Below are 25,237 nucleotides of genomic sequence, written 5' to 3'. Positions count from 1 at the left end.
ATCTTTATGACAATCCACTTCCGCTTAATGAACAGTAAATGTATTTTCTCTTCCTTATGGCTTTATAAATAACATTTTCTTTTCTCTAGCTTCCTTGTAAGAATACAGCGGATAGTACATGTAACATACAAATGTGTGTTCATTGACTCTTGGTTATCGGTTTCTGCCCAACAGTGGGCTATTAGCAGTTCAGCTTTTGGGGAGTCAAAACTTATATGGAGATTTTCAATGGTGTGGGGTTTGACGCCCCTAACCCCATGCATTGTTCAAGGGTCAATTGTATTTGTATGATGAAATACTATACAACAGGGATTGGCAAACTTTTTCTGTAGAGGGCCAGATAGCAAGTATTTCAGGCTTTAAGTACCATAAGGCCTGTGTCATAACTACTCAACACAGACAAAACAGCACAGACAAAACAGAAATGAACAGGCGAGACTGTGTTCCAAATAAACTTCATTTATGAAACAGGTGGGGGTCAGGATTTGGCCCAGGGGCCAGAGTTTTCTGACCCCTGACTCCACAGTATTGAGAATGAAAGGCTACAACTACTAGCAACATCATGGAGAAATCTTTGAAAAATACTGAATGTGACAAGTTGGACATAAAAGAACACATACTCCTATGTATATAAAGTTCAAAAGTGTGAAAAATGAAACTATATTGTTGAGGGAGCCTCTTGAGGCGGTAAAACTGTTAATAAAAAGCAAAACAAGAAATTGATTCTTTAAAAATCCAGCACTTTGATTACTTCTGGAGGGAAGTTAGGGCATGTAATTGGGAAGGGGCCCCTGAGAAACTCATGGGGTGTGGGCAATAGGCTTATTTCTTGATCCGGTGGGAGGTTCACAGCTGTTCACTTCACACAATTTGTTAAATTGTATATTTGTGTTTTCTATTCTCTTCTGTATTTGCATTCTATTTCCCAATAAAATCTTGAAGAAAAATGAATATTAAGAATCATGCACCATGCTATTTGTTCCATTGACTAATTGAAAAACCCTTTCCTTAGTTAAGAACTATTAAACTTTATTTCTACATCATTCTTATTAGTCAATTCACTGGTATTCAATTCTAGCTTGCATCAGAATCGCTAGTGGAGTATTTCTTTCTCCAGAACACAGGTGCCTGAGCCCATCCTCCTAAGATTTTGAGTCAGCAGATCCAGGTTAGAGCCTAGACCTTCTTGGTAGGCATTCGCCAAGTGATAGTGTGATACAGCCTCTGGTTTAAACTGGAGAACTTTTGGTTTAAACTATGCTATCCTGTTGCAATTTCTGCATAGTACGTTTCCCTTAGTCACCCACTTCACCTCGATATTCATCCAAACTGACAACCTAAGCATTTATTTTTAATTGCATTTGCCTTGAAGTTAGTTCTCCTTTGCGAAGAAAAGTCCGGTCCTATTCAAGGTGTTATCTCATCTAGCATTTATTCCAGCCTCTAGCATTTATTCCATTTACCCACTCCTAAACTGCAACACATAGAGATTGCCTTTTGAAGCTACTCGTCGCCTTATTTTATGGCAAGTGCACATTCTCATCTTCTTACAGCCATCCCATCACCTCTCCTTCCTCCCCAGTGCCTCAGCAGGCCAGCCACCCACCCCAGCATAGATAAGTGCCTGTTTAGCTCTTGCCTTTGTTTCTGGGCTCTAAGTCAGTTTCCTATCACAAGGAAACATTCCTTCCATCCTCTGGTGACTCATCGTTATCAGCCTTTCCTGGAGAACCTTATCAATAGCCTTTTGAACAACTACATAAATTAAATCTATCCCTCTTTATCCTCACTCCTTATTTACTGCTTCCAAACATCTCTAGCAATTGCAAAATATTCATGATTAACTTCCTCTTGGAGTGAGTGCTGCACTTCTTCCCAATAGGTTTTTTTTTTTTTTAAATAAATGTTTAATAATTTGTTCATTTGAAGGCAATCTCCACTTCTGTTATAGCCAATATAAATATAAGTCCCTATTTGCCTTGGACAGTACTGCTTTGTGTCCGGTAATTGTTAATGGCATTCCATTTTACTGAAAAAAAAAAAAAAAGTCCCAGTTTGGAAGATGAATTTTATGATTACCTTATTAGAGTCCATGCAGGAGAGTTAAATGATAACTAGGTTACTTGGAGATTTGAGGATCCTCATCCCTGCCAGGCCACAAACTGGCTCTGTGGGTTTGATAATTACAAACCCTCACTTTCAAAGGGTGGACCCCAGACCAGCAGGATCAGCCTGACCTCATAGCTTGTTGGAAACACAGAGTGTCAGGCCTCATCCCAGATCTGCTGAAGTAGAACCTGCATTTTAACATTACAGTTTGCAAACCACTGTCTTTAACCTCACAGGGCTTCAGTTTATTAGTAAAATAAAACCTGTCCAGCCTCTGCATAGCATTAAAAATAAGTAGTTCAGTGCATTTAATAAGAAATCCACAGGAACAATGGAGAAGTACATTAAAAATCTGTACTTACATGTAGGATAACTTACTTTTTTTTTTTTTTAAAGTGGATGAATGGAATCTACTATACAATTAACGTGCTACAAACATCATTTCATTGTTATCGTTCAAAAAAATGTACCTGTTTAAAAAAATTCAAATGCAGGCATTGTCTAGATAAAACTTAACTGGTCTATTTATGATTATTATAGAGTTGTTCATGAAACATTTTGACTTGCATGAAGGCTTTATGTCCCTGTTTTGCATTAAAAATCTCCACACAAAGGAAAGTGGAAAGAAAAAAACCTTTGTCAATGTCTGTTTTTGTCTCCTGTTTTTCCATTCTTTGTCATATACTAAGATCGCTTATACTCTTTTTAGAAAAAATATTGTTAAATTCAGATTTTAAAGAACAACAAAGAAAAAATGAGGTATTTTTACTGGCTTGACAAGGAAATGTTTCCTATTGTACCAGAACTTAAGCATGGACTTCAGGCTGCAGTAGGCTCTCCGGATGTTTTGGGGCATGGTAGTTACTAGTTTGGCATGAGTGCCAACAGGTTGGACTCTTCAAACAAGAAGCCTGGGAGGCCTCACTTACCTGCTGCAAAGCACCAATGTCTGCTTCCTAGAAGCCCAGATCTGGTGATCTGGTGTGAAGACCAAAGCAATTGCTTGCTCCAGACCCAAGAAGCAATGCTCATGAGTTCTACCATCTTTGATAACATCTGATTTCATGGAATGCCCTCGTACCAGGCTTGTAGCAAGGAGGTTTCATTGCCTTGTTAGATGAAAGTGTGCTCATGCCAGCAACTTTTGTAGGGATTATTCCTTGGGTGTTTTTCCACTGGTTGATTGGTAGGCAAGCTGTTTCTCATCACCCAAGGTGGAGGGGAAGCCTTGGGACCACATGGTCCAGCTCTTGTAGCTGGAGCAGGGGGAACATAGGGTGGCCTCCCTTTAGAAAAGGATGGCGGTCGTGGCTGAGCACAATTTATAGATCCCACAGGATGCTGTCTTTTACCCATCTTGTAGGTCAATCTCGTAGGGCCTAGATTCTTTCATTAAAAGGATTTGTTCTGTAAAATTTGGATTCATCCAAAAGGCTGCACTCAAGGATCCAGAAAGCCACCTATGGCCCCCAAACTGCAGGTTCCCCACCCCTGGCCTAGAAACTTCCAACGTTTCACTCCCTGTGTCCCATCTCCCACGTACATACTGATGACATTTCATAACGGGATTGCCGCAGGCTACCCAGTGCATAGGGTTTTTGCGTATACTCTACAAATGCACGGTGCTTGGGGGATGCAGACCCTTGGGGGAATTCATGCAATTTCCAAGATTGTAAACAGTTTAATGAGAGGGAAAAAGGGGGTTGCCCCAGTTTTGTGAAGATGTGCTATACGTGCTTACCTGGGAAGGTTAGGCAACAACTTTAGGCAGAGGTCAGGCTTTACCTGAGTCTCCGAGGATAAGTAGGAGTGATCTACTTATAAATAGGCAGGTGAGATCTTTGGGGGTGAGGTGGGGGGGCGTCACTGTGTGACAGTGGTTCTCAGTGGGGGGCTAATCCCTCCATCTTCCCCTCCCCCTCCCCCAGACCTTAGGGCAATGTCGGGAGACATTCTGGTTGTCATACTTGGGGAGAGGGGGAAGGTGCTGCTGGCATCTAGTGGGTAGAGACCAGGGATGCCGCTGAACATCCTACAATGCACAGGACAGCCCCCACGACGACGACTATCTGGGGCAATATGTCATTGGCACCAAGCTTGAGAAACTCTGCACTAGGAGAAAAGAAATGACCTTTAAAGGAATTGAAGTATCAGGGAGCATAAATAGGTCAGAAAACTGGTGCTGAGGTGCCTAGTAGAGAGATGGAGTTAAAGAAGAGAGAAGGGCTTTGTATACTGTACAGAGATAAGAATGCCTAAGGGCATTAGGAGGCCCCAAAAGTTTTACTGCATTAAAAAAAAAAAAGTAAACTAGAGAATGCTAATGGGTTGTTTAAATAATCTCATTATTGGGATTACATGCCATTTATTTATCTTTTTACTTACTAACATTTTTTCCTAAACATCACATGATATGTGTATATATATATATATATTTGTCACAAATGTAATTTCTTATAATAAAATGTTATAAATTTTAATTTATTCAAGAAAAGCTAATCATAAAAATGAAACCATAAAAGAGCTATGAGAAAATGTGTGGGATTACTTTATCACATCCTCGGGAAGAGAAAAAGCCTTTTTCAGCATTACAGTTAGAGAAAAACCTCACAAAAGAGAATAGCCTTGGGTTTTACTACATAAAAACGGAAAACAGTGTTTAGAAAAATTGCAAGGAAACAAGGAGAACCGTGTTAAACATAAAATAATAGAAGAAATCATAAAGGAAATGATCGACTTTACTACATTATTCTTCAAGTGTGTGTGAATCACATGTGTTAAACAAAATGAAAAGGCTAAAGGCATTGTGGAAAAAAACCTTTAATATCAAAAGTAGTCTTGTAATTCAATAAGAAAAACCCCAATAATGTCCAAATATAAAAAAATCAGCAAAGGACATAGATTTTCAGTGTGCACACAAATAGGTAATAATCGTAATAAAATAATTTAACTGTGCTAGTAATGAAACTTTAATAAATAACAAGAAATAAATTTTTTTACTAAATAAAGATTAAAGAAAAACTAACCACATAATGCTCAATGTGGGAGAAGTTGAAGTAAGATCCACTCTTTCATGTTCTTGGTGGAGATGTAAACTTGAAAAACATTTTAGAAAGCAATCTGGTGACAGCTAAAGAGTCTGGAAAAAGTCTATAGTCTATACCTTTTAGCTCAACAATTCCACTCCTAGGAATCTATCCTGAGGAAATAAACAGAGACAATAATAAGAGATTATGTACAGCTATTCATCAATGATGCTCTCATAAGAACAACAACAACAACAAAAAAAAAAAGAAAAGAAAAGAAAAGAAACAACCTACATGCCCAACAAGAAGTGAAAAAATACATTATGGCACATCCATATAATGTAAAAAAATGAATTTTTGGATGAATGTTTAATAACAAGGGAGAAATGCTCATGGCATATTAAGAAAATAAGATAAAAATAATTTCTATTTTCATTTGATCCCATGTAAATAGTGTTGAGTGTGTGTGTGTGTGTGTGTGTGTGTGTGTGTGTGTTTATGTAACAGGGCATCTTGACTGGAACTCAAATATTCTATTCTGTGAAGTTAGCTAATACTGTCTCGGAGATCTTTCTGTCAACTTTGGGAAACAGAGCTGACCTAACTGCATGAAATTCTTGTAGACATCTGATTCATTCTCTCGACCACCAACCTCATCTGTCTGGGGCCCAGGAGGAAAAAAGTAAGCTTGCAATTTGTGTTCAAACATGTTCAGACATGTCTAGTAAACTTGGGGAGCACCTGGTGGAAACCTACTTACAGGGACAATAGAGACTCCCTAGGCAACCATCACCATATTCAAGGAGGAACAGTCCTGATCCTGGATCTGGGCTCTGTGGAAGGGTTGGGAGGTTGAGCAGGGGCGGGGATTCTGGGTCTATGCCAGGCTAGAGGGGTTCATACTCCCTGGGAAGGAAAAGGCTGAATGGTGACATGAGAAGAACTGCCTCACAAATGGCCCAAATCACTGCGTAGAGGGACCTCCCTGAGGAGTTGGGTGGTAAAATGAAAAAAACTATGCCATCAAGGGCCTGAACCTGTTGAAACTGCCCTTTATAAAATTAATGAAGGGCCACAAGGTGAGAACTGTAGTAGGGGCCTGAACTCTGCAAAGGTATAGGCATAGTTATTGTTATTGGCACAGCTATTGTTCCCTAGCTTGCTTTCCTATAATTGCTCACTACTTGGGAGTCATAGCTGGTGGTCATAAAGATTCTTAGCTTTCTTCATTGCTCCCAGAGATAACATGACCCCTGTGAAACCTAAGGCTAGCTTTTGGGATATCTTCCAGGCCCTGCATTCTGGTGGACCAGCTAACCCACCCAGACCAGTGGCCCATACCAAGGAACTGACTCAACTGGTCTTGTGACCCCCACCCAGGAACTGACTCAGCACGAGAAGACAATATCTACACCCCTTTGGTTCCACCCCAAACCCAGACAATCAGCAGACTCTGTTGCCTACCCCTTTGCCCACCAAAATGTCTATAAAAACCCTTTCTCCCAAATTCTCTGGGAGCTAGCTTAGAGAATTTTCTTCCATGTCTTTGCATGGTGTCTGCTATATTAAACTTTTTATCTGCTGTAACACCTGCTGTCTTGGTGTATTGGCTTCCTCCTAAGCAATGGGCAATGAACCTGGTTGGGCTGTCACACTCCCAGGGAAGGCAATCCACCTTGTAAAAGTCTGGATGCTGGAAGGGCAGGCATTTTCCTACCAGCCAGAGAGAGACATAGAGGCAAGCAGAAGTGGTAAGAAGCTTATGCAATCAGTGGCAACAAAGAGAGAGTGAAGAGAGGCAGTGTTGGTGAGGAGTGGGTGGACACGGGTGGCTGAGCAGTCTGTCAATAGCACGATGCACTAGGACTGGCAGTAGCCAAGCAGCAGAGCAGCAGTAAAGGGTTCAGGGACTAGTGAGGACCAGAGCTGGTGCAGTGACTGCCAGGCTGCATGTAGAAGCCCCTTCTTACACTCAAGACAGCTGTCTCATGTTGAGACATGTGACTCCCAGGGACACACAAGAAGGAAGTGTCTTGCCATTTGTTAGATAGCACTAGCCATCCACTGGATGAAGAACAAACTAGGAAGGTGAGCCCCTGGCTGGCCAATTATATTTTAGAGTCTTCATCTTGTGTTATTTGAATTCCAATGCAATGACTAACCGCTACTCCTGGAATAAAGCCTGGAGTTCCCCCATCATTGTGGTTGGTAAATCTCTAGCTGAATGGCCACACAGTGACCCAATGACACTCAAATGGCCTTGCTGGCTTTTGGGATACCCCAAAGAAAGAAAAAAACATTTGAAACTACAGGGATTTTATCTTCATTAGTCTCCAAGGTGAGGCAGGGAAGGTAAGCCTGAAAACATTTTTAGGGCAAGGTGGGGAGGGTGAGTATATTTATAAGGACTTTTTCTATTGCAATGGACAGAAGCTAAGCAAACGTGCTTAAAAATAAGATATTGGTTCATGTCATGGAAGAGTTCAGGGGTGCTGGGCTCAGGGTGACTCAGATGGAACATCAACTGGTTTCAAGTTCATGCTTTCCACCTCTTGGCTCTCCTTTGTATTAGTGGCTCATTAATTACATTCTCAGCTTTGAGACCAGGCATTAGAGGGTTTAAAGCAATCTTGGGTTGGGGTGGGATGGCAGTCCCTAATTACCTAATGGCTCTTTGGTCCATTTTTAGCATTCTATATCATTTTAATTCATTTTACCAAAAGATGGCTCTATTGCATTGCCCTTCTATTCAGCCTGTCTTCAAATAAGGAAACAGGGATGACAGCAAAATCAAAGGTTAAGGTGCTATTCCCACCCCTACCCCCAGGGGGGACACAGGAGTCTTTCTTTCATTTAATTTGAGAGAAGTCCACTTGAATGAAAGCTGAACTTCCATCCCAGCTTCACGGGACTCAACTGATTTTTTTTTTTTTCTGAGTCAGAGTCTCACTCTGTTGCCCTGGCTAGAGTGCTGTGGCATCAGCCTAGCTCACAGCAACCTCAAATTCCTGGGCTTAAGCAATCCTTCTGCCTCAGCCTCCCAAGTATCTGGGACTACAGGCATGGGCCACCATGCACGGCTATTTTTTCTGTATATATTTAGTTGGTCAATTAATTTCTTTCTACTTTTAGTAGAGATGAGGTCTCACTCTTGCTCAGGTTGGTTTCGAACTCCTGACCTTGAGCAATCCTCTCGCCTCGGCCTCTAAGAGTGCTAGGATTACAGGCGTGAGCCACCGTGCGCCCAGCCCTCTTCCTTATAAATTTCTTAATATTTTCTTTTCTCTAAGCTTACCCTATTGTAAAAATACAGTATATTTTAAATATAACATATAAAACATGTGCTATTGACTGTTTATGTTATCAGTGAGGTTTCCAGTCAACAGTACGCTCTTAGTAGTTAAGTTTTGGGGGAGTCAAAAGTTACATGCAGATTTTGACTCTTAGTGCCCCTAACTCCTGTATCATTCAATGGGACTCAACTGATTCTAAAGACAATTCTTTCGGGGGGAGCGTTGGCAGCCTCTCTCTGAAACTCTCTGCTCCTTGAAAACTTTGAAGGCATGCAACCAAAAATGTCTCTTGAAGAAAACAAACAAACAAATCCCCAAACCTAGTCTAGCGTAAAGAAAAATGTCAGAGAGAGAGAGTGAGTGAGAGAGGGCACAGAGTTAAATGTAAATTCTTCCATACATTTGCGTGTGACATTGGACAAATCTTCAAACCACATTCTAATCTTTTGCGAAAGGAGAGGATTGTTCTCATCTCAGAGTTTCCTAACACTCCTTGTGTGTATTTTGTCTCCATAATATTTCCTTGAGGTGGGCCCTTATTTCCCTCACTTTACGAAACAGGAAAGGGAGGTTTGGAGAAGTGTAATAACTTACCTGGAAGTTGAAGGGAATCCTGCCTTGCTCCAGGGAGAGTATACATTCCTTCAGAGAGTTAAGATTCTAGAAAGTTCCACAAAGCTGATTCAACTGCAAAGGACAGAATTGCATCTCTGGGTCAAGTTCCCTAAGCTCAAATGTGCTTACCCAGGTTGAGTGTGTCTTTGTGGATTTAAGGAGCCCCACTCTGTGTTCACAAGTAGGTGACTCCCAAAGTCAATCAGGGACAGAAGTGGGAGCCACAGGGGCTGTGAGGTGAAGGTAGGAGGGACTGAAGGTGCTTTGGGGACAAGGAATAATTTTGACAGGAGACTTTTCACTAGGGAAGCCAGAAAAAAATCGTGTTCACAAAGCTTCGATCTCAGCTGTTTCTAACAGTTGGCTTTTGCTTTCTTCTGTGTCTCTAAACTTTGGTCTTTGTTTTCTTATTTTCTCTTACACATTCTTTTCCATATAGATTATATCCCTTTCCTCATTGCTACATCTGTTACAATGTTTCACCCCATTGGGTGGGTTTTTTTTTTCTTTTTAACTTTGAATGTATGATTGTTATAACTTCTCACTGGTTTTCATTCTTTTATTTCAAACCACATCTATTTTTGTCTTTTTATCTCAGCCTTCTTTGATAGGAATTTTAACAAAAGAAACACTTTATCTTAAGTATCTAGCCTTTTCTTTTAATTCTCTCCCACTTGCCCATCACATTTTAGCATTTCATTATTCATATTAAGCTTATCCTAGATTTATTTAAATGAAGATATGTATAAAAGCAAAAAGTAAAAATTGCTCCCTCCCTCATTCCATTCCCTAGAGGTAACTGTTGTGAACAGCTGGGTACCCAAGTTTTTTTTTTTTTTTTTTGTAAACTGATAAATCAGCTAAGCCTATTTGTTTTTTTATAAAAATGAAATCATGCTATCCTCATTGCGCTACAGTTTGCTTTTTCTTACATATTATGATTATTCTCATTTTAAACCTTATTTGTTTCCTTGACTTTTACCTTTCTATAACTTAGGGGAAAGAAAAATAATCATTATCATAATTTACTCTGTGTTTTATATTTTGATTATTTGTAGAGAGGGGTACTATTCTGCTATGTCAAGTGATTTATTTCTTCTTGTAGTTTCCCTTATTCTTCCTTTACAGAATGATCCTCTCCCTTTTGGGCCATCAGAAATGAAGCATCTGTTGCCTTATGGGAGACAGGCACAGCAGAAGGGATTTTGAGCTTCCAAAGCTTAGATCATGGTCTATACCAGAGAATAAGACCGTTTGCTTAGCTGACTTTTCTCGCTGCCGTAGAGGAGATCAAAAATTCCCCAGGCTTGAGCAAAGGCGAAGGGTAGCAGAGAGAGCGTGAGAACAAGACAGAGCTGTGGGCCTTTATGAACGGAAAGGGAAATTAATAGGACTGTGTTGTGGACTGAATGTATGTCCCCCGCTAAATTCACAGTTGTGGTACTAGCCCCCAGTGTAGCTGCATTTGGAGTAAGGAAGTAATTAAAGCTAATCGAGGTCATAAGAGCAGGACAGCTCTCCGGGTGGCCTCTGATCCACCTGTCGCCGGCCCCCAACCTCCACCCCTTTCTTGCTCATAGTTCTTAAGAGTAACTGTAGCATGTGCTGGGAATGCAAGATCCTAAGTTAAGGAAGGACTGGCGGTAACAGCCTGGGCTCTGTTCCTGTCCCCACTGGGAACAGGATGTCCTTCAATGCTTTAACCTAGTGATCACGTGCCCCCAAGGTATAAAACCCAGAATGGGCTGCTTTTCAGGATTCCTCAGCTGTGGTGCAAGTGGGACACCACAGCTGTAGTCCCTTGCTGTCTTCCTGTAAGTTACAACATTGCTTTGCTTAACTTGCATGAGTACACTGTTTCCCTGGACTTGTATAATACAAATAATAGAAATTGCAGCCCAAGATGCAACGGGCTCAAGTGGTAACCAGTGCACGGTGAAACTGCTTCCCACTAAGGGTAGGAACCTGATCTGATAGGATTAGTGTCCTTATAAAAAGAGACAGCAGCAGATAGAATCATGACCATCTTACATATTTCTTATTTTGGGGCATTGAATGTTATTTTTTTCAGACAGAATTGTCTTAATTCATTTTAGTCTTTCCTTTAGCAATGACTCTTGAATATAAATGTAATATTTATAATGACTCTGTGCTCTTAATCCAGTCTAAATGAATCTTAATAAAACAAAGAAAAGTTTAAAAAGAAAGGAGACACCAGAGAGCTTGCTTTCTTCTTTCCCCACGCATGCACAGAGGAAAGGCCGTGTGAGGACACAGTGAGAACGTGGTCATCTGGACATCCGGGAGACAGCCCTCCCAAGAAACCCAGCTCCGCCAGACCTTGATCTTGGACCTTCCAACCCCCAGAAATGTGAGAAAGTGAATTTCTGTTAAGCCATGCGGTCTGTGGCATTTTGTGATGGCAGCCTCCAAGCAAGACAGGTTTGGGGATTTCTCTGTCATCTCCAAGGGACCTCAGGCAGGAGGCAGGCTTCACTTATTCATTCAACAAATACTTAATGAGGACCGGCCATATGCCAGGCACCGGATATAGCCGGGAACCAACAGACGCAGCCCGTGCTTGCATCCTCAAGTCTGTCAGGCACCGGCAACGTGTGACAGCAATATAGCCTAGCAGTGGTGGCTTCGTTGTAGGACATGAGACTCTCTTCACATTTCCTGCTGCCCAGAGTGGCATGGGAGAGCCTCTGAGACGAGAGTAGGAGGTGGCAGTGAGAGAAAACGAAGGAGAAAAGAAAGAGGGAGAAAGCATGGTTGTCAGGGCTGGATCCTCCCCTCTCTGACTTCCCTGATTTTTTTCACACATTGGTTGTTGGGCTCAGATACTCAGAGGCCAGCGAATCCAGTGGTTCTCAAACTTCAGCATGCACCTGAATCTCCAAGAGGGCTGCAAAAGTGTAAAATTACTGGGCTTTCCCCCGAGAAGTTCTGATGCAGTAGCTCTGGGAAGGGCCCAACAGTTTGTATCTCTATCAAACACCAAGGTGTTGCCAATGGATGCTGCATGGTCCACAGTGCATGTAGCTCTGACCTGTTGCAATTCTTTAAATAGACACCCACAGAGGTAAATGACTTCCCTAGAGCCATACAGCAAGTCAGCACAGGAGATGACTCCAAGGATTTGTTTTGGCTTTCACAGGACCGTACTCCCATCCCTGGGCTGATCTCACCGATCCTGCTGGGATTGGGCAATGCAAGGCTCTGATTGGCCAGGCCTGAGTCACAGGCCATCAGAACCACCTGTTCTTGAAGTAAGAGAAGTTTGTTCCTACTATAGACTCTGAACTGTGTTGGGTTTTACCCACAGACCACTTCTGACATCAAATGTGTGGGGGCTTCTTTCCATGCCAACCAATTCGCTCACACCAGCCAGATGTCCGACAATTTAATTCAATTCTGATGCTATGTGCCAAGAGTTAACATCAGACCTTGCTAGTTCAGGGCTTTGTCTCACAAGACTGCCCCGACTGGAGATGGCAGTCGTTAAGTCCCGGGCCTCCAGTATTATTGAGCAACCAGCTGTAAAGCAGCTGGATGTGCTCACCAACCTGGTTAGACAGAGTAGGGATCCCTCCTTGTCCCCACTCCCTGCAGCATGGAAATGAAGGAAAAATCTTGAGTCCCTTCAAGAGAAATTCCAGGCACCCAGCTAGCCTTAGAAAGTAAATGAGCAACCTGATCAACAAGACAGTAATAACAATAGTCTCCCAAGCAAGCCAGAGTCACAAGGTGTTTTGGTTCCCTACAGAAACTAAAAAATAACATCTCGACATATGTTCTTGAGTTGTTTTTCAGAAACCCCCACCAGATGGAAACCTTAGATAAGGGGGAACTGAAGACTGAACTGTGTTCAGGCCTCGGTCTGTTCTTTGTTCTAAATTTGTTCCTCAGGGTCAGAGAAGGGAGCCATACCCATGGGTCAAACCAGTGTATGACCTCCATGTGTTGGTTTTCTATTTTGCCTCCAAATTCTTCTTTGTTGAGATGTACCCTTGTCTTTAAAAACTACTGCTTATAAGTCACTGGGGAGTTTGGGTATTAGGCATTAGCGGCCCATTCTCCTTGCATGGTGCAATAAATGCCCCTTTCTCTTACTGCAAATCTCATTGTCAGTGTCTGGGTTTACTGGGCGAATGGACGACAATTTGGTTTGGTAACACTGGGATCTCTATGAACCCCATTGTTTTTTTCTGAGATAGGACCTCACTGTGTGGCTCAGGCTGGAGTGCAGTGGTGCCATCATAGCTCACTGCAGCCTTGAACTTCTGGGCTCAAGCGATCCTCCTGCCTCAGCTTCCCAAGTAGCTGGGACTGTAGGGATGAGCCACTGAGGCTGAACCCCATTGTTTAGGGGCTTTTATAGAGCTTTCATCACATAGACATGCTTGAGTAAATCACTGGCTATTGGCAATTGACCCAATCTCTAGCCTCTCTTCCCTCCCTGGAGGTCAGAGGTGGGGCTTAAAGTTCCAACCCTCTAATCACATGGTTGGTTCCTCTGGCAACCAGCCCTCAGCCTGAATCTGCACAGGGCCCACCAAGAGCCACTGAGTTAGCGTGAACTCAGGTGTGGTTGGAAAGGCCTTATTGAGAATAACCAAGATGCACCTATCATTCCCATCCCTCAGGAAATGCCAAGGGTTTTAGAAGCTCTGGTGCCAGGAACCGGGGATGAAGACCAAATATATATTTCTTATTATATCACAAAGTCACAGTTCCCCAAGTGAAAACAAGGGAAAGTGAGGCAAATGGTTGCTGTAGGGCCAGAAACAATACCTCCTCCTCCTCCTCCTCCTTCTTCTTCCTCTTCTTCCTCCTCTTCCTCCTCCTCCTCCTCCTTCTTCTTCTTCTTCCTCTTCTTCCTCCTCTTCCTCCTCCTCCTCTTCCTCTTCTTCTTCCTCCTCCTCTTCTTCTTCTTCTTCTTCTTCTTCTTCTTCTTCTTCTTCTTCTTCTTCTTCTTCTTCTTCTTCTTCTTCTTCTTCTTCTTCTTCTTCTTCTCCTCTTCCTCCTCCTTCTTCTTCTTCTTCTTCTTCTTCTTCGAGTTCAACTTTTTATTGAACATGTTATAAAAGAGGTTTAGTCAAAAAGACCAAAGTCCATGTCATCATCAGACTCCAATTCTTCTTTCTTTGCTCCCACTTTCTTCTCCTCAGCTGGGGCAGCAGTTTGGTGGGGGGTAGGACCTCCTGCTGCTGCAGCCTCAGCTGCCAGACCAGGCCCACCAGCCCCTGTGTTGTGTAACCGACCACACAAATCTGGCTCAACTTTTTATTTTTATTTATTTATTTTTTTAAGAAACAGAGTCTCACTCTTTTGCCCAGCTAGAGTGCAGAGGCATGATCATACCTCACTGCAATCTCCAACTCCTGGGCTCAAGAGTTCCTCCTGCCTCAGCTTCCTGAGTAGCTAGGACTAAAGGCATGCACCACTGTGCCTGGCTAATTTCAAAAATTTTTTTTGTAGAGATGGGGTCTTGCTGTGTTGCTCAGGCTGGTCTCAAACTCCTGGCTTCAAGTGATCCTTCTGCCTTGGCTTTCCAAAGTGCTAGGATTGTAGGCATGAGCCTCCACACCCAGCCATGGCTCAACTTTAATGTAACAAAGTTGTGAGTTGTCTTTTAGTTGCCATGGGTCCCCAGGTTAAAGGTCATGTAGCCTGAGCATGCCCAGATGAACTGAGTGTGCAACCATGAGCGGAACCTATGTGCTCAGGCTGAGGAGAGGAGCTGGGACTAAATTAAGAAGTGGACACCACATGGCAGGATCCAGGATCCAATCAGATTGAGTCCTGGAGTCACCCCATTGCCAGATCCTATCAGATCATGCCTCATTACTCTTTGACTATAAAACCACCCAACTCCCTTGTTCAGAGATACACAGCTTTGGTAACTGTCCCCTGTGTGCTCTTTACCTGTGCAAAGTAATAAAGACCCCCTTGCCATAACCAATGTGGCTGTGTCTATTGACCTGATACCCACCAAGTGAACGAACCCCTGCATTTGGGAGGTAACAATTGCAGATGAGGCTTCTGATGTTGACATCAGCCAGGGCCTTTGCAAACAAGTCAGGCCAAAAAGGCTCAACATTTACATCGGCTGCTGGAGGCAACACATTCTACAGACCCTAAACTAATGGAGAAGAATCTAATGGGCTACTCAATAAATCCATACCATACCTATGAGCATAGGTTCTGAGAGAGTTTGTCCATGTTCAAAATCCCACTTGCCACGTGCCCTTGGGAAAGTTATGTAACCACAGCTACAAAATGAGAATATCGGTAAACACAGGGCGGTGATGCGGACTGAATGAGAGGACACCTGTAAAACACTTAGCTTGGGGTCAGGTACATTGCAAGTGTTGACAAAACATGCCCTCCTCATCCAGAGAGGCTGGGGAGTCAGTCTTGACCCTGACCCCGTCCCTGATAGCTTAACATCTATGGCAGAGCCCACACTTCAGAACGGAGTGCAAACTTCATGTTAAAAACCTGGCACAGAACAGAAACTGTATCATTTGGGAAACTCTTTTGGTTAGGCTCATGGCTCTAGGGCTCAGTCAGGGATTGCTTTTTCCTTCCTTTTTTCTTCCCCTAAAGCTGACAATCCTGGGCAGGATGGGGGTTGGCAGAAAGGGGACGTTCAGGAGATGGGTCTTGTCAATCCCATGAGATACATTTCACTTTCAGCCAAGCCTCCCCCTGGGAGGGGATGTGACTCACTGCAGGAAGCAGGAAGCCTAGGTTGGCCTATCAACTGTAGGGCCAGGACTCAGGCGCCCATCTGACAAGGAACGAGATGGGTCCCTGGCAGCACCCACCTGCCCCTCACGCTACTTCGCCCAGTGGCTACCACGGTAGTGCCCATGACAAGGGCTTCTGAGCAGCAAGGGCTGGGGTGGGGCCCGGGAGTCACAAGGGCCTTCTGCAGGGATGTTCCCATTTGGGTTGGAAGGGTGGGTGAGACTAAAAATACCACCTACATGACATATTTACTCTGCTCTTGTTAATACCCCAGAGAGATTGCCAAGAGTCACTGCCACCGAGCCTGTGATTAAACCATAATAACCACTTTCATGTTTATAAATTTTGTCCTTGATATCAGAGAGAAGTATTTTTAGGCTAGAACTTGGAGCTAACAATCCCATTGCGGGAATGTGGATTTAAGCAAACATCTCTCCTTAAGGCCTATTTCCCAGGACACAGCAACAAGGCCAGGAGAGATCTGTCCATTGGAGTCAAATTAGGAGCCTCCAGGCGCCATGTCTCAATCCTTGCGGGAAGCTAGTCACACGAGGGTGCACATCCCATACTCCCAGGGCACCTCAATAAATGTGGAAGCTTTGTGCATATCTGTGCTTGTCTGTCCTCCCACCTACATAGGGCTACGCAGTCGTTCATCCATTCATTCATTCATTCATTCATTCATTCATTCATTCATTCATTCATCCTTTCCTTAACAAAGTCATTCAACATGCGTTTATTGAGTGCTTACTATATGCCAGGCACTGGGATCAGGTGGTGATTAAGCAGACCTAATCTCTGCTTTCATGGAGTTTCCATTCTAGTGGTGGTTGTGGTGGCCAAATGGGGGACTAGACAATAAATTAAAAACACAATGCCATTTTGTACCGAGTCCCGTGATGAAAATAAAGAGGCAGAAAAGCTACATAGGACCCGGAGGGGCAGGGCTACTCGGGGTGGTGAGATAAAAGAGGTGGACTGAGAAGGAGCCAGCCATCTGAACAGCCAAGCTCTTTGCTTCTGCTCTGCTGACCCAAGTTCCCCACTCTGCCCTCCCTCCTACCCCTCCCCTCCCCCCTCAGTTCCCAGGTAAGCATCTTCAACCCCTCCATGAACCAGCTGTGACTGAGACTTGACTCTCCTGGAAGGCTATTTCTTCCTCTTGCTGGGTCAGAGCAGGTGTTAGAGCCCTTCTTCCCAGCACTCTTTCCACCCGTGTGTCAACTTGCCCACTCCTCCGTGATGCCACACCCTCGCTGTCATCACTGTTGTGCTCCTACCTCCTAGACCCGCTGCCACATTCACCGAGGACTTGGGGACCTGGTCCACAGTCTTCATTTTCCAGCCCAATATTGACACCACCTGTGTCATTCACAGAGTACCGTAGCCTAATATTTATTTAACCTTCCTGATCCTTTTGACTTTCACCTCCACTCCTCAGCAGTGCATGTCCCCAGCTCGGGCCCACGGGGACTCTATTGTCAAATCTCAAACCAAGCATGGTGGTGAGCTCCTGTAGTCCCTGCTACTCAGGAGGCTGAGGCAGGAGGATCGCTTGAGCCCAGGAGTTCGAGTCCAGCTTGGACAGCATGGTGAAACTCCCAACTCTTAAAAAAAAAAATCTTAATGTTTTATATCTCACTCTAAATATAGTAAAACCTGGCTTTCTCAAGCTGATTTCTCAGCATAGTATCACAAGTAAAAGCAATTACTATTCTGTCCCCAAAGAACCATGAAAAGTACTACAAGTCCTTCCTGAACTGAACGGTTCTTGAGACAGCGGCAAAGGAAGTGGGAGGTATACAGTAGTCCCCCTTCTGCAGTTTTAGTTACCCTCGGGCAACCACTGTCCAAAAAGAGGTGAGTACAGTACAATAAGATATTTTGAGAGAGGGAAAGAGCACATTCACATGACTTTTTAAAATAGTATATTGTTATAATTACTTTATTTTATTATTAGTTATTAATCTCTTACTGTGCTTAGCTTATAAATTAAGCTATTGTATGTATGTATAGAAAAAAATATATATATATATTTATGGGGCTCGGTAGTATTTGCAGTTTCAGGCATCCACCAGGAGTCTTGGAATGTGTCCCAGCTGAGGAGCGGGGACTGCTGTATACCACACAATATGCAGGACGTCCTTCGAAAAATGCCCTGTCCAGATCTCTCTGCCCAGAGTCCCACACCTTATGGAAGTTCCTTTTCTCCTTTCCTTCCATCCCACTCAAAACTTCCAGCCCTCCTAATTCGCTCATCCTTCCCCTCCTTTGCTTCCTCTTCCTAACTTCCCTTTCTTCTCTTTCTCAAGTAGGGTCTGTGTGTGTTTTTAAAACGCTCTCGTGGAAGACCCTCCATGAGTTCTGTGTCTTTAACCATCACCCGACCAGCAGATCAAACAAAGACTCCTAGAACCCCATCCTCCCTGGAAAACAGAGTTGAGTATGGGCTGGGGGGTTGGGGAGAGATTGTGAATATTTGTCATATGATTTGTCATTATTGTACTTCTTAGGGTCCACCATCTCCTGTCTTTCCAGATCTTTCGTTTCCATTGCTCCCACCTTGTAGAGCCCTGTAGTACCCACAGTCCACCTGTCTCTGTCAGATGCCTCTTCCCCGCTTCTCAGCTTAGCTCCGAATGATTTCTGTTTTTTTTTTTTTTTTTTTTACTATGCCTGTTGAGCCAAACTCAGTTCAAATTCCTCAATCAGCTCTTTCTTCATCTCTACCTGGAGAAAATTGCGCAACTTGAAAACTAGGGCATTGCAAATCCAAGGTGGCAAATGCCAGGCCCAGAGGGGTGCTCAGAAATCCTCCTACTCATGTGTGACCAGTTCCTTCTCAGACCGGGGCCTGCACGCCTAAACCAAATCACGTTTGGACTTTCCAGTTGCAAAAACAAAGAATTCCTCTCCTGCCTTTTTTGCTGGTTTATTTAATTGGAATTGGGTTTCTTCCACTTGAAATCGGAAGACTCCTGACATATAGAATTAATGACCCCAAGCCCAGAGAAAGTGCTAGGCGAAGAAGGAAAAAGCCACCTTCCGAATTGAATAGTCGTGTGGGATTAGATGTTGATCCAATTTGGTGTTCAGTCTCTGCAAATCCTGAGGACGAGCATGGAGGTCTGGGAAGCACAGGCACATCTCATAGAGAATATTCTGGAAGACAATTGATGAGAGCAGCTCTGTCCTCTTCCTGCCTTTGCTCCAAATCTTCCTTAGAAAAGCAGAACTCCCTGCGGTTTGAAATGGACAATCAGACTCTGCTAACAGCTGCAGCCCAAGAACTTCAGTTCTTGGCAAAAGGATCCTGACACAAAAGTATTTCTTTGTGGAAAATTATGCATTCATCGGGCTCATTTGAAACAAAATATGATTTGCATCTTAACTTCCTGTAACAAGCTCCAGTTCTTCTGCGGATTTCATAATGTCTGATTTTGTTGAACCAGATTGGTGGGGCACATGCTTTACCAAACAGTTTAAATTCAAGCCCAGGTTTTTCTTATTTTAAATAGCAACAGCTGCTAAAGCACGATAATTATTGTATTTCATCAAAATAAACTCACCAAGTTGCTTCTGAATATTCCTTAGAGCTGCTCTTCTGGGGGCTGGGGGGTCCTCAGGGCTGTCAAAGAAGGTTCAAAGTTTGCATCTGAAAAACACAGGAGATGAGGCTCCAAGTCCTAGAGGAGGACAGATGAGCAATTCCAGGAACAGGGAAGGGGGAAACCCGTCGCCAGCTGGAGGCAGATGCAGTGAGATACCTCTCAATATCTGGTTTCTCTCTGCAACGTTCAGCAATTCCAAATTTTTGAGGGTTGCCAGGATTCAGGAAGGGAAGGAAGAAAACCCTGGGTGTCCACTATGTGGGAGCATCTCGTACCCATATGGCAGCCGGGGTGATGTGACAGAGAATTCAGATCATGTCCCTCTCTTGCTTACTGGCCTTATTCCAGTGGTCTCAACTTTGGCTGCTCATCTAAAACCCCAAATAGCCCCGTGTGGAGGTGCACGCCTGTAGTCCCAGCTCCTCACGGGGCTGAGGTGGGAGAATTGCTCGAACCCGGGAGTTTGAGTCCAGCCTGGGCAACATAGTGAGACCCCTGTCTCTAAAAAAATAAAAATTAAAAATTAAAAACTCCAAATGCCTAGGCTACATCCCAGTCCGAATATATGAGAATTGGTGGGGCTGCAGCCCAGACGTAAGCATTTGTGAAAGTTTCCTGAGTGGTTTCAATGTGTAGTCAGTGTAAGAACCACTACACTTAAATCGAAAATTCTGACCACAGGTAGCGAGTCCCTGTCCTATTTAGCCCCTACCTTTCTCTCAGACCTCATCTCTAAACATTTATCCTCTGTTTAACTGAAGTTAAGTTTCTGGTCTTTTAGTTCTTTGGTCTGTGTGGAGTATGTTCCATGCTTTATAAGACCTCTGACCCAGGGGGAAACTTCTGGTGATCTGGCCTCTGCCCACTTCTCCAATCTAACCTTGGCCTCCTCACCCTGTCCCTGACCACCCTCCTTTCTGTTCCTTGAAGACATCTCTCCTTCCAGAATCTCTGTGCCTGCAGTTCCCTTTGCTGCCTTCTGGTAACATACTCCTTCCCCAGGTCCTCCCATGGCTAATTTATCATTGAGAAACCTCTCATGACCACGTGGTCTCTAACTTACCCCCTTCCTACTTTCTGTCCCATTACTGTGCTTTGTTTCCGGTGTAGCATATCATTGTCTGAAGTCATCTTATTGATTCGTACCTTGTTCTTTGTCTCTCTCCTAGAAGGCAAGCCCCACGAGGGCTGAGACCCCCTTAGATATGATTCATGGCTTATCCCCAGGGGTTGGTATGTGGCAGATGTTCATTTGTTGAATGAAAGAATGAGTGTGTAGGAGGTCACTCAGTAGACATTGGCTGAATGAATGAATGAATGAGTAATCTCATTTGATCCTTCAAACAACAGGTGTCCTCATCAGGGTCAGAGGCTAAATAACTCTTTAAGGTTGCAAGTAACCGTGGAGGTTTGGAAGCTATCTGCTACTGAAAGAAGAATGGTTTGTTAAGGGGGGAGCAGACATCCTTTTTCAGACCGTGGATTTTTGGGGACTCTGCCATCATTAGAGAGGGTAACTCCTTCCCTAATTGGCAAGAATATGTAATTAGGTTTTAATTGTGGTCTTCTGAAGGGACTATTTTAAAACCACATCTGTGGTTGCCTTTGATAGAATTTGACCCTCTGACCTTCAATCGGGTGATGGGAGGGTGATCTCGATGATTTGGAAACCAAGGGAGAACCTCATTATTTTGGGGGTGACATGATCTTGGCATACCCAAAGGAACTGGGGGCTGGGGAATGGAACAGGACTTAGAATCTCAGGGACTTCCCTGCTGTTGACTCATAGCAATTGTCAGATGGTCTCTACCGAGCTCTGCACCCTACGCTGAAACGAGAAACGGCATGAGTCATACGCCGATGGTCTCTGCAGTGAGTCAGCCAATGTGCAGGACTGGAAAGGAGTGTGGATTTTGGCTCCCTCTAAACGATAGGTCTGGGAACCTTTATGAGTATGGAAAACCAAGAGCACCTTGGTTTTCAGCTTTGCATCTGGATTTTAAAATAACAATAGGTGACGTATTTGTCCACTAGGGCTGCCATAACAAAATACCAGACTAGGTGCTTTAAACAGCAGAAATTTATTTTCTCAAAGTTCTGGAGGCTGGAAGGCTAATATCAAGGTGTTCACAGGCTTGGTTTCTTGTGTGTCCTCTCTCCTTGGCTTGTAGGTGGCTGCCTTCTCACTACATCCTCACAGGGTCGTTTCTCTGCACCCGGGCATACTCGATGTCTCGCTTTGTGTCCAAATCTTCTCTTCTAGTAAAGTCATCCATCAGATTGGATTAGGGCCCACCTTAATGGCCTTGTTTGAACTTAATCATCTCTTCCAAGGCCCTGTCTTCAAATACAGTCACATTCTACGGCACTGGGGGTTAAGGCTTCAACAGATGAATTTTGAGGGAACATAATTCAGCCCATGACAGTCCATGATATTTATTTATTATTTATTTATTTATTTATTTTTGAGACAGAGTCTCACTCTTTTGTCCAGGCTAGAGTGAGTGCCGTGGCATCAGCCTAGCTCACAGCAACCTCAATCTCCTGGGCTCAAGTGATCCTCCTGCCTCAGCCTCCCGAGTAGCTGGGACTACAGGCATGCGCCACCATGCCCGGCTAATTTTTTCTATATATATATATTAGTTGGCCAATTAATTTCTTTCTATTTATAGTAGATATGGGGGTCTCATTCTTGCTCAGGCTGGTTTTGAACTCCTGACCTTGAGCAATCCACCCGCCTCGGCCTCCCAGAGTGCTAGGATTACAGGCGAGAGCTACTGCGCCCGGCCCATGATATTTATTGAGTGTCCATTACGTGTTAGCCTCATGCGAATTATTTTACAAACATCATCTTACCTGATTTCCCAACTGCCCTAAGGGGTCAATATGATTATTATAACCCATTTTATAAAGCCAAGAAACTGAAATAGGTTAAGTAGTTGCCCGAGATTACAGAGTTAGAAGTGCCAGAGCTCAGATTCAAGCCTGGGTACCCCTGATTTTAGAGTCTGTTCTCTAAATTGCTGAATGCTATAATTTTGGCTTTTCTTTTCTCTCCTTTTAAAATAGCTATATGTGTTTATTTTTGGATGTCACATATCTATTTTTTATGTTTCATCTTTTTTTCTCATAACTTTTATCTCTTTATTCTAAAAATATAAAGAGATTTCTTGAGTTTGTCCTTTAAGTCACTTATTTAATTTTTCTGCTATAACCAATCTGCTCTTTCCTGCTTCTCCTTGCATTAAAAATTCATGAGTGAGGTCTCCTCTCTTTAAGGTGATTTTCCTATTTATTATGTTCCTTCCCCATGGTTGGTCCTTCTTGCTTTTGTCATACCTTGAGCAAGAAGGAAGTGTCATACCTTGAGCAAAAGGAAGCCTCAGCTGAGCATCATATGAAATAAATGAAAAGATTGTATAGCCATGCCTTCTCAAACAAAGGTATGGCAATCTTCTCTAGAAATCATCTATTATTGAAAAAACAATAACATGGCTGGGTGAGGTGGCTGGGCAATGTAGTATGATCCTATCTCTACAGAATATAAAAAAATTAGCTGGGCATGGTGGTGTACACCTGAAGTCTCGGTTACTTGGGAGGCTGAGAAAGGATGATCACTTGAGCCCAGGGGTTTGAGGTTGCAGTGAGCTATGATGACGCTGGTGCACCCTAGCCCAGGCAATAGAGTGAGACCCTGTCTCAAAAATAAATGAATAAATAAATAAACAAACAAAACTCAAACCAAAACCAAAAAATCCTGTTAGTTACCTGCATGCCCAAAGGAACTCTATTCAATGTTCAGGACAAGGAAGTGTTGGTCAATGAAGCTGTGCTTACTTCGCTATGTTCTCTGAACAATTCATTGGCCCTCTCACTTTTTTCAATCTCTTATTTTCAATCTCCTGGCCTAAGACCAGAACACCTCCCATCTCCCTGCCCTAAGTGTGAATTTCCCCTCATCTATGGGACAATGGGGTTAGGAACACTAGTAAAAATCAATAGGGTTTGATTTCTGTGCATATACCCATGAGAACTGAAAGCAGTTCATGGTAGTATCATTCACAATAGCCAAAACATGGAAGTGGCCCAAGTGTCCATTGATGGATGCATGGATAAGCAAAATGTGGTATATCCATACAATGGCATATTACTCAGCCTTAAACAGGAAGGAAATTCTGCAATATGTTACAATATGGATGAACCTTGAGGACATTATGCTAAGTGCAATAAGGCAGTCACAAAAAGACAAATACTGTATGACTCCACTTACCTGAGGTACTTAGAATAGTCAAAATCATAGAGACAGAAAGTAGAATGGTGGCTACCAGGGGCTGGGGGAGGACAGGAATGGAGAGTTATTGTTTAATAACTATAGAATTCTATAACTCTATGAAAAGAGTTACAGAGATGGATGGTGGTAATGATTGTACATTATGAATGTATTCAATGCCACTGAACTGTACACTTAAAAATTCTTAGGATGTACATTTTATGTTACATATATTAATATTTTATCATAATAAATTTTTTTTTAAAAATAGAGTCACTAGGGGTTGGCAGCATGGGGGCAGAAGAGAAGTTGAGCATCATGCTAAGATTTAAGCCTCAGGGTTGAGAATTTAAGGATCTGAATCACCTTGAACTTGAAGCGCCAGTAGAACATGAAGGACCGCTAAAGTTTGCCTTTCTCCAAATGATCTCTGATCATACCTGGTTTACTCCTGCAGGGGAGGGGGCTACAGGTTCTCCCATTTGAATTGTGCTGTTCTGTGTGGAATTTTCTTTGGCCTTCTATGGGGTCCTAGACAGAAACAAAAAGGGAGGTTTGGCTTATTTCCCTGCTGGAGAAGCAGGTGGGGTAGCTCCGTGAAGGACTTCCAGCTAAGTGCCCCGACTCTTGCCAGCAGCATCCCTCTCCTCCCCTGATCCAGATGTCTTCCCCATCAACTGGGCTCCCCAGGGAGACACTTTCATTGCCTCTGGCTTTTTCCCCCCTCCCCATGTGTTCGTTTAGATTCTAAAATGTGATTTATTGCAGCAGCCTCTGGGAACATGCTCAAAAACACCCAAACCACAAGGAGAAATTGTCCAAACTCACATTGCACCCAGATTTCTTGGGGAGCACTTTTCACAGCTGCCTGAAGGTCGGTGCAATTGTCCTTCGCCAACTGTGAGCCATTTGGGGCTCAAATCACTTTCTCATTATCAGTGAGATGGGCTCAGAGATACAACCCCCTAGATCCCTGAGGGCGTGGGGCCGGGTGATACCGGGTGTGACCAGGTGACCCACATTGCAACACGCTTCAGGACTGCTCATGCTGGTCTTTTGGTCTTCCTTTCAGGCCCTTTCTCTGCCTGCCAGCATTTGACAACTCTTTTTTTCTCGGACTGAATTTCAGAGATCACCTGTTTTTATAAAGCTTTATCCTGTTCTCAGAATCCCTTCTCATCTGCATCTCTGTTAGCATTGTGTACACATCTTCTATTCATACATTCAATAAATATTTATTTTCTAGTTACTGAGTGCTGGTATTTTGTCTGGCAATGGAGATACAGCAGTGAGGCTTTGTCAAAGAACAAAATTTCAACAAATCGAGTTTAAAGATCTAATTGGCTTTTATTAGTGACTCATGATTTGGGCAGCATTCCATCTAAGGAACAGAAAGGCACACTGCCGGGCGTGGAAGAACAGCTGGCTTTTGTAAGGTAGCTTGAGCAGGAACAAGGAAACAGTATAGCGTAGTATAGTAGAGTGGTTAATGCCAGGTTACTTGAAGCCACTTTCCTTGTATGGGTTAAAGCAGAGGGGACTTCCTTATAATGT

At 43.4% G+C, this 25,237-nt stretch overlaps 1 long non-coding RNA gene across 3 annotated transcripts in view; it reads right to left on the bottom strand.

The window, feature by feature from the left end:
* Window positions 1-4,973: 4,973 nt before the first annotated feature.
* The window catches only part of LOC142862391 (uncharacterized), a 30,091-nt gene continuing 9,827 nt past the window's right edge, over window positions 4,974-25,237 (bottom strand). For 2 of the 3 annotated variants that reach the window (XR_012913440.1, XR_012913439.1), the window contains 3 exons: window positions 24,050-24,214; window positions 9,023-9,115; window positions 4,974-5,308 (listed from right to left, as the gene is read on the bottom strand). This is a non-coding gene — a long non-coding RNA (uncharacterized LOC142862391). The remainder of the gene's footprint in view (window positions 5,309-9,022; window positions 9,116-24,049; window positions 24,215-25,237) is intronic. The other variant, XR_012913441.1, reaches the window with a different exon arrangement.

This window comes from Microcebus murinus, chromosome 19 (genome assembly GCF_040939455.1).
Source record: "Microcebus murinus isolate Inina chromosome 19, M.murinus_Inina_mat1.0, whole genome shotgun sequence".
In the NCBI taxonomy this organism is placed as follows: domain Eukaryota; kingdom Metazoa; phylum Chordata; class Mammalia; order Primates; family Cheirogaleidae; genus Microcebus; species Microcebus murinus.
The sequence above is the reverse complement of the archived record's forward strand: the minus strand, read 5'-3'. Positions and strand labels throughout refer to the sequence as shown.